This window comes from Dermacentor andersoni, unplaced genomic scaffold (assembly GCF_023375885.2).
Source record: "Dermacentor andersoni unplaced genomic scaffold, qqDerAnde1_hic_scaffold ctg00000612.1, whole genome shotgun sequence".
In the NCBI taxonomy this organism is placed as follows: domain Eukaryota; kingdom Metazoa; phylum Arthropoda; class Arachnida; order Ixodida; family Ixodidae; genus Dermacentor; species Dermacentor andersoni.
This window is the reverse complement of record NW_027315294.1, coordinates 1-6548: the sequence shown is the minus strand read 5'-3', so window position 1 is coordinate 6548 and position 6548 is coordinate 1. Positions and strand designations below refer to the sequence as shown.

The 6548-nt window shown below is 47.2% G+C and overlaps 1 non-coding gene across 1 annotated transcript; it reads left to right on the top strand.

Annotated features, from left to right (window-relative positions):
* The first annotated feature begins 1779 nt into the window (after positions 1–1779).
* On the top strand, positions 1780–1971 carry LOC140214758 (U2 spliceosomal RNA). The gene has a single exon (XR_011891688.1). It is a non-coding gene; the product is annotated as a U2 spliceosomal RNA (small nuclear RNA).
* Positions 1972–6548: the final 4577 nt, after the last annotated feature.

Here is a 6548-nt window from a genome sequence, read left to right as displayed (position 1 = left end):
CGCACTACACCTCTTGGTTGCCGAGGCCAGCACGGCAATTTACTGAAGCGAGCGCATTGCGCCCAGGCGGCAGCGGACTTTGTTGCTTCGGGAGTGCTCTTGCTGTAAAATTTGAACGGCTGCAGCTGCGCGAAGCAAGTGTACCTATTTTCACTCTCTCTCTGTCTGCCTTTGAGGCGACTGTAATTTCACTTTAAACGCAACTGGAGGCGGGAGCAACCTGATGAGAGTAGGTGGACTTCGGTACATGTAATTTAGAAATTGCTTTCAAGCTTTGAGGACATACACCTTCGCGCCATCTGCTTTCCCCGTCTCTTTGGCACTTTATAGTATGTGCTGCATGCTCTGCATTCCAAAGAAACACGCCTGTCTCTCTCCCTCTCTCACGTTCTTCTTCTTTTTGTAGCTGCTGTTGTAGAAGATGCTATGCTCTTTAATCGCTGTAACATAGAGTGCTTGCACAAGCCAACAACTTTTGCGTGTTTTTTTTTTTTTTCTCTTCCCAAGACGTTTCTGCCATTATTCACTAACTCTCGTTCTTAGTATGCAATGGAGCGTTAGCTCACGCCATCTACCTTTCTTTCTGTATTGCAAAGTCCGCAGGTTTTCCTAGTTCCGTACACAGATGGCGCCAATGCGTTTTGGCGCCAGGTTCGAACGACCTCGCTCTACTCGTGTTTGGCATTTGAATGTTTCAAAGGGGTTTGCGACAGGGGGTGGTTCTTGTGCAAGGCTGAGCTTTCCAGCTGCGTTTAAGCTATGCTAGCATGTGTGCGTATATATATATATATATATATATATATATATATATAAATACACAAACACACACACACACACATGCATATATACATACACACACACGGTAATGGTAAAGATGATGAGGTAGCACTTTTTTTTTTCTTTTTTTTACAATGCCTGTGTTTCAGATGGCGATCTTTCTCCCCTCTATGTTTCCGGTTGGAAGGAGTGTGCAGCGTTTTCTATATTTATTTTGTCATTCACTTCTATGTTGCTCGTCTTCGTACATGGGGCATGCTACCTAATTCTACCGGTCGATTCGACACGTTGCGATCCGTCCCGGCCTGTGCCGTATCAAAATTTTCAGTGGGCCTTGCGGTAAATAAAAAGAAATGAAGGAAATGCGCGTAGTATATTACAATTGCACACGGGCTTGAAACGAAGCCCTCAAGGAAGGTCACCTTGAGCGGTCGCATTCAGACGGAAGTAAGCATTCCCCTGGCGCGTTTTTTTTCCGCTCGCCTGTTCCGTTTTCTACGAGGTTGCCTTGGTTGGTTTCGCGTTACAAGCAAGCTTGCACTCGGGTCTCGTTTCTACGCGACAGCGTTTCGTTAACAGCGAAAGACTGAGGCGTTGCGAATTCATCCGTGAGATAGGGAGCGTTGAGTCTGTACACAGGCTGAATTTTATAATATTGCCCACGCTGTTGCTGAGGTTACCCATGTCGGCAGGGCGCCCACAAGGCAGTAGTACAATGAAGTGAAGTGAAGGACATCGCTTCTCGGCCTTTTGGCTAAGATCAAAGTGTAGATTTTTAAAGCCCATGTACGAAGATTTACGAAGCCCATCTACGAAGATTTTTAAAGCCCATGTAGGCACCTCTTAATGATCTTTTATGTTTTAGAGAAGCGTTTTGCCATGTATTTTACACCTTTACAGTTTTAGCCTTTTATCACTAACACCACTAACTAGTTTTTTTAGTCATTTGTTTGCGTTTTTAGATTATACACCTTTTATCCGTTTTTTCCTTGGTTTTGTAACATATTTTTGATGTATTTGTAACTAGCATAAATAAAAAACTCTGTTCTTATCAGCTTAATATCTGATACGGGTTCTATATGGACCCACGATATTAAACCTATTTTTGGAAGTTGGCGGAGTGCTTGAAGCCTGCTTCACCTCCGCCGCAGGTCGGCCCGGTATTGCACTACCTCCGGGATCGGCCCCGCTCACTTAGGTGAGACTTCATTCAATCAAAATGAAGAGCACAAGCTCAACGCGAGCACTGACTTGACACGCACCATTCCTATACTACACGCAACGATGCCGGTTCGCGGACCACGAGAGTAATTAAACTGCCACTCCATCTGTGTGTAGCGTCGCACTTGTTGCGTCGCAAATGGGACAGCCGCTCCAGCAAATTTCTAGTTATGGGCTTCGAGAAAAATTAATGAAAGCAAAAGAAAGAACCAGAATTCCTATTTGTCCGATGTCTCTGAATGATTGTCTCCTGTAAAGAGCCACTTGGGGGGATGGGGGGTAGGATTAGCCGTGGGGTTCGCAATCAATATGAATCCCACTCAAAGCCAACACTGGATTTTGGAGTTCACTATCGCTTGGATCCGTAAACCACCGCGCCCACGCAAGCTCGCCCTGCCGCCGAAATCCGCTGCCCAAGTGGAAGAAAGATTCCCTATGAAAGAAAAATAGAGTGCCCGATTTCTGGCAACTACTGTGCAGCCTTTGTGTACACATTTTCGCAGCAGTGGGACCGAGCGCCTCGAAAACAAACTTGTCGTATGCCCGAATGTGGCGAAATATATTCAAGGGTTAAAAGGTGCCTCATCTTTCTAACCTGTATGTTACGAAGACCTGTTGCTACCTTTTCATCATGAACATCATCATCATCATCATCCTGGCTACGCCCACTGCAGGGCAAAGGCATCTCCCATGATCCTCCAAGTACCCCGGTCAGGTGCCGATTGTCGCCATGTAGTCCCTAATCTAATCTGCCCTCCTACCTTTCTGCCACCCCCTGCTACGCTTCCCTCCTCTCGGAATTCAGTCTGTAACCCTTAATGGCCACCGGTTATCTTCCCCCCAGATTGCATGCCCTGCGCATGCCCATTTGTTTTTCCTGGTTTAAACTTTGGTGTCATTAACGAGCGTTTGTTCTCGCACACCCCAATCTGCTCTATTCCGATCCCCCCGTGACGCCACACCCATCATCCTTCTTTCCAGAGCCCGTTGCGTCGCCCTCAGTTACCCTTCGGTAATCCTCAAAGCTTTTTGTTGGGACACTCGTGGCATCTTTCTCGTTTAATGAAGTCAAATTTTTTTCAGTTTTGGGGGAAAACTCAATGAGCTAGGCGCGATTGTGTCCCTGGCGCCGCTCTCAACAAGATGGCGGCGCCCATGCTTTTTGCCTGCAGGTTCGGCCCTACGCAGAACACGCCTGCCGGGCAGTGTAGCCACGTTGAAGGGGCAAAGCGTAGTGCAGTGAAGCGCTTGCTCGGGCGAAAAACGCAAATATGAGCCAAACAGGAATTTCCATTATTGGAAATTCCAGTTCAGTTTGCGCATTGCGTTCGCCTAAGGTAAAGAACACAAATGCGAGTGCCACAGCAGTCAAGTCAAAGCTTAGGATTGCGTACCATTTTTTTTTTTTTTTTCGTGCCTTTTACTCCTGGCCTGCGTGGCCCTAGCGCGCATGCACACGAAAGTAATGAAATGGTGAAAACACGAAATAATGCGGTGCGGCTGTATCATATCTATTTTGTGCGCTTTGTTCTTTGTGGACTACAGCGGTGTGCGTCATGAGAAAGTTTCGGTGCCCTTCTTGGGTGACCAGTGAAGCTATATTTAAAACCACATTGATTTGTACGGTTATTGCTACAAACTGCGTGTGGGTGTTTTTCTTTTTCGCTGCCAACGATGGGTTATCGCAACCGCGATCGGTTCTGCTGCTACGCTAGACGCGTGCTTGCCAACGGTTGGCTCTATACGCGACCCGCGACGCGTGGTCGGCACATTCAAGCAGTCAATTGCAAACCGTTCCAAGAAAAAGGATGTACTCCACTTGCCACCTAGTTCGACGATTGTACTTTCTGACCCTCGAGGAAGCGCCGCCATCCCACGTTTTCTATAATACGATAAGATTCAGAGCGACCGCGACCACTTGTCTTTGTCAATATCTCGGAAACGCTTTCTTTTTCTTTTTTTTTTTAAATCCAGATACTCAGACGCGCCCGTGTTCACGCGCACTTGCTCTCTCCGATAAGCAGGGAAGCTCGGTTGGGGTGGTGTCGGGCCTTGCGCATGCGCTGCTGAGCTCGTCGCTTCGCCGGCCGGTCGATGCTGGCGCGGTACTGGTAATGAACTTCGACGTGCATGGTGAAACGTCACTTTGTATTGCCACTGTAGACTAGCAATGCAATGTGTTTGCGAGCGATTGGATAAATGAGAAAGCGTGCACTGTCTACAGTTTATGCCCCTCTAGAGTAGTGGAAATGTTGCTCCAAGTGTTAGGTTTGTAATTTGCGCCTACGAACATGAACTAAACAAAGAAAATGGTCTGCAGCCGCCTTCGCTTCATAAAATTCCCGTACGAAGAAATTTCCGTGCGCGAATGAGAGAGCAAAAGAGAGAAACCATGCTAAGAAGAATGGCTGCCTTTTACGTGATCTCGCGCATGAAACCAGACGATGGATTAATTTTAGCCGTTCATTTTGATTTGCCGAATGTAAACCGGAACACTTTCTCCACGCGGTCTTCAGATTTGAATGGCAATCAATCACATCCTTTCTTTTTTTTTTTTTTTCTGTTTCTTTCTATCTGGAACCGAAAGAATTCAGAACGCCATTTCAATCTTAGATTCGATTAGATATCGTGACTGGTATGCTGAAATATCACGCCTTATCTGGTGTTAACCTTCTTGATCACGGCAATAAAAAATCGCCAGTTCCCGAACTTTAATCGCGCCGAAGATGAACCGATATGCTGGATTCTTATTGTCATGATTTTATAGAAAGCGCTGGTTCTATGGCTAGCTTTGAGGAAAAGAAAAACATCGTTCAGGAATGTATAACTCTAAACAACTAAAAAAAAAATCTGCCGGCAATTGGTACTACAACGAGAGTACTGAGAATACTGGAAAAGATGAAATCCAATCATGCTGAACTGAACTGAAATTATTTCATCAAGACATGCCCCGAAAAACGTGGCCACTTTCAATGATAATTTCAAATGTGATTTCTTTCTTTTTTTTTTTCTTTTTTACGACGGATAATAATTATCTTTCCAATGGCGGATGTGAAAATTTCAGAGCACGGCATTTTCGAAATCCCAAGGCCCCGGACGCATTCTCTCTTCTTTAAGTATTTTGGTGGTGCACACGGAGGAAAATTTCGCGCACGTAATTTATAAACTAGTAGTTGATTTTCTAGAAGAACACAAAGTGCTGACAAACGGCCAACCAGGACACAATTAAATTGGTATTACGCACGGTTTCGAAGCCGCGGTAACAAAAGGGTAACAAAGGGACGTTCATTTCGTGGTGTGGATTTCACGTCTCTCACAATAAAAAAAAAATAATAATAAAAACTACTGCATAAAATAGGTTTTCCCAAACTGGATGGTTTCGATCAGCTTTTGAACAGCCCTTCCTTAAATTGAGTTGGCGTTGATTGAGCAGGTGCGGGCCTCTGCTGTTTTGGATTTTTGTAAATGGCATCAGTACTGGACAGTCCGTTCACTTGAGGATCAAAGGAGAAACCCCCCAAAAAAATATCATATCGTGGTGAGAGACGTGGCAGATGAGTACAATTATCGGCAGAAAAAAAAAAAAAGGAAAACCGCCTCGTACTCAGAAGCCGCTCCTCTCACGTGTGAAGCTTCAAACAAATTGTTTTTCTTGAGACGCTCTATAAAGTTATACACAGCTCCTTAAATGCAGCACCCGCACACAAAGCCAAACGTTCCAAGCTGGAAAGAAAGCATGAAATTCGCGGTGCCCGTTTCCTGTGAAACAACGGGCAACATTACGCCAAGTCCGCTACCACGTCAGCCGGGGCGGCCACACCCCGCCCGCGCTTAAGCCACATATGGCGACTGAAAATGCTCACCGCTCAAGCTGCGCGCGGCAAAGTCCGCAACCACGTCAGCCGGGGCGGCCACGGAGAGCGCCGAACGCCCGCGCTTAAGCCTGAAAATGCTCGGCGCTTACGCCAGGTAGCGAGAAAAAATGCTCGGCGCTTAAGCCACGCGGGGACTAAAACTGAAGCCACGGGATTGTTGCTGAAATTGTATGCATTCCGGTGGAAGTCTGTCGGCGCCGGCGCGCGGCAAAGTCCGCAACCACGTCAGCCGGGGCGGCCACGGAGAGCGCCGAACGCCCGCGCTTAAGGCTGAAAATGCTCGGCGCTTAAGCCAGGTAGCGCGATAAAAATGCTCGGCGCTTAAGCCAGGTAGCGAGTAAAAATGCTCGGCGCTTAAGCCACGCGGGGACTGCAACTGAACCCACGGGATTGTTGTTGCTGAAATTGTATGCAGTCCGGTAGAAGTCTGTCGCGCGCCTGCGCGCGGCAAAGTCCGCAACCACGTCAGCCGGGGCGGCGAAAAAAAAAAAAAAAAAAAAAAAAAGCAGCCCCCCCTGTACCAGTGTGCGCGAGGCGGCAGTCAATACCGGCCTCGCTGTTACAGCCCCAGGAGGAACACACAAGGTCCTCTCTGGAGTCTGTCTGTCGTTCGATCACACGCCACACGACTGAAACAGGAGATGGCGTGCATTTGCCACATCTGTCTCGCGTGTG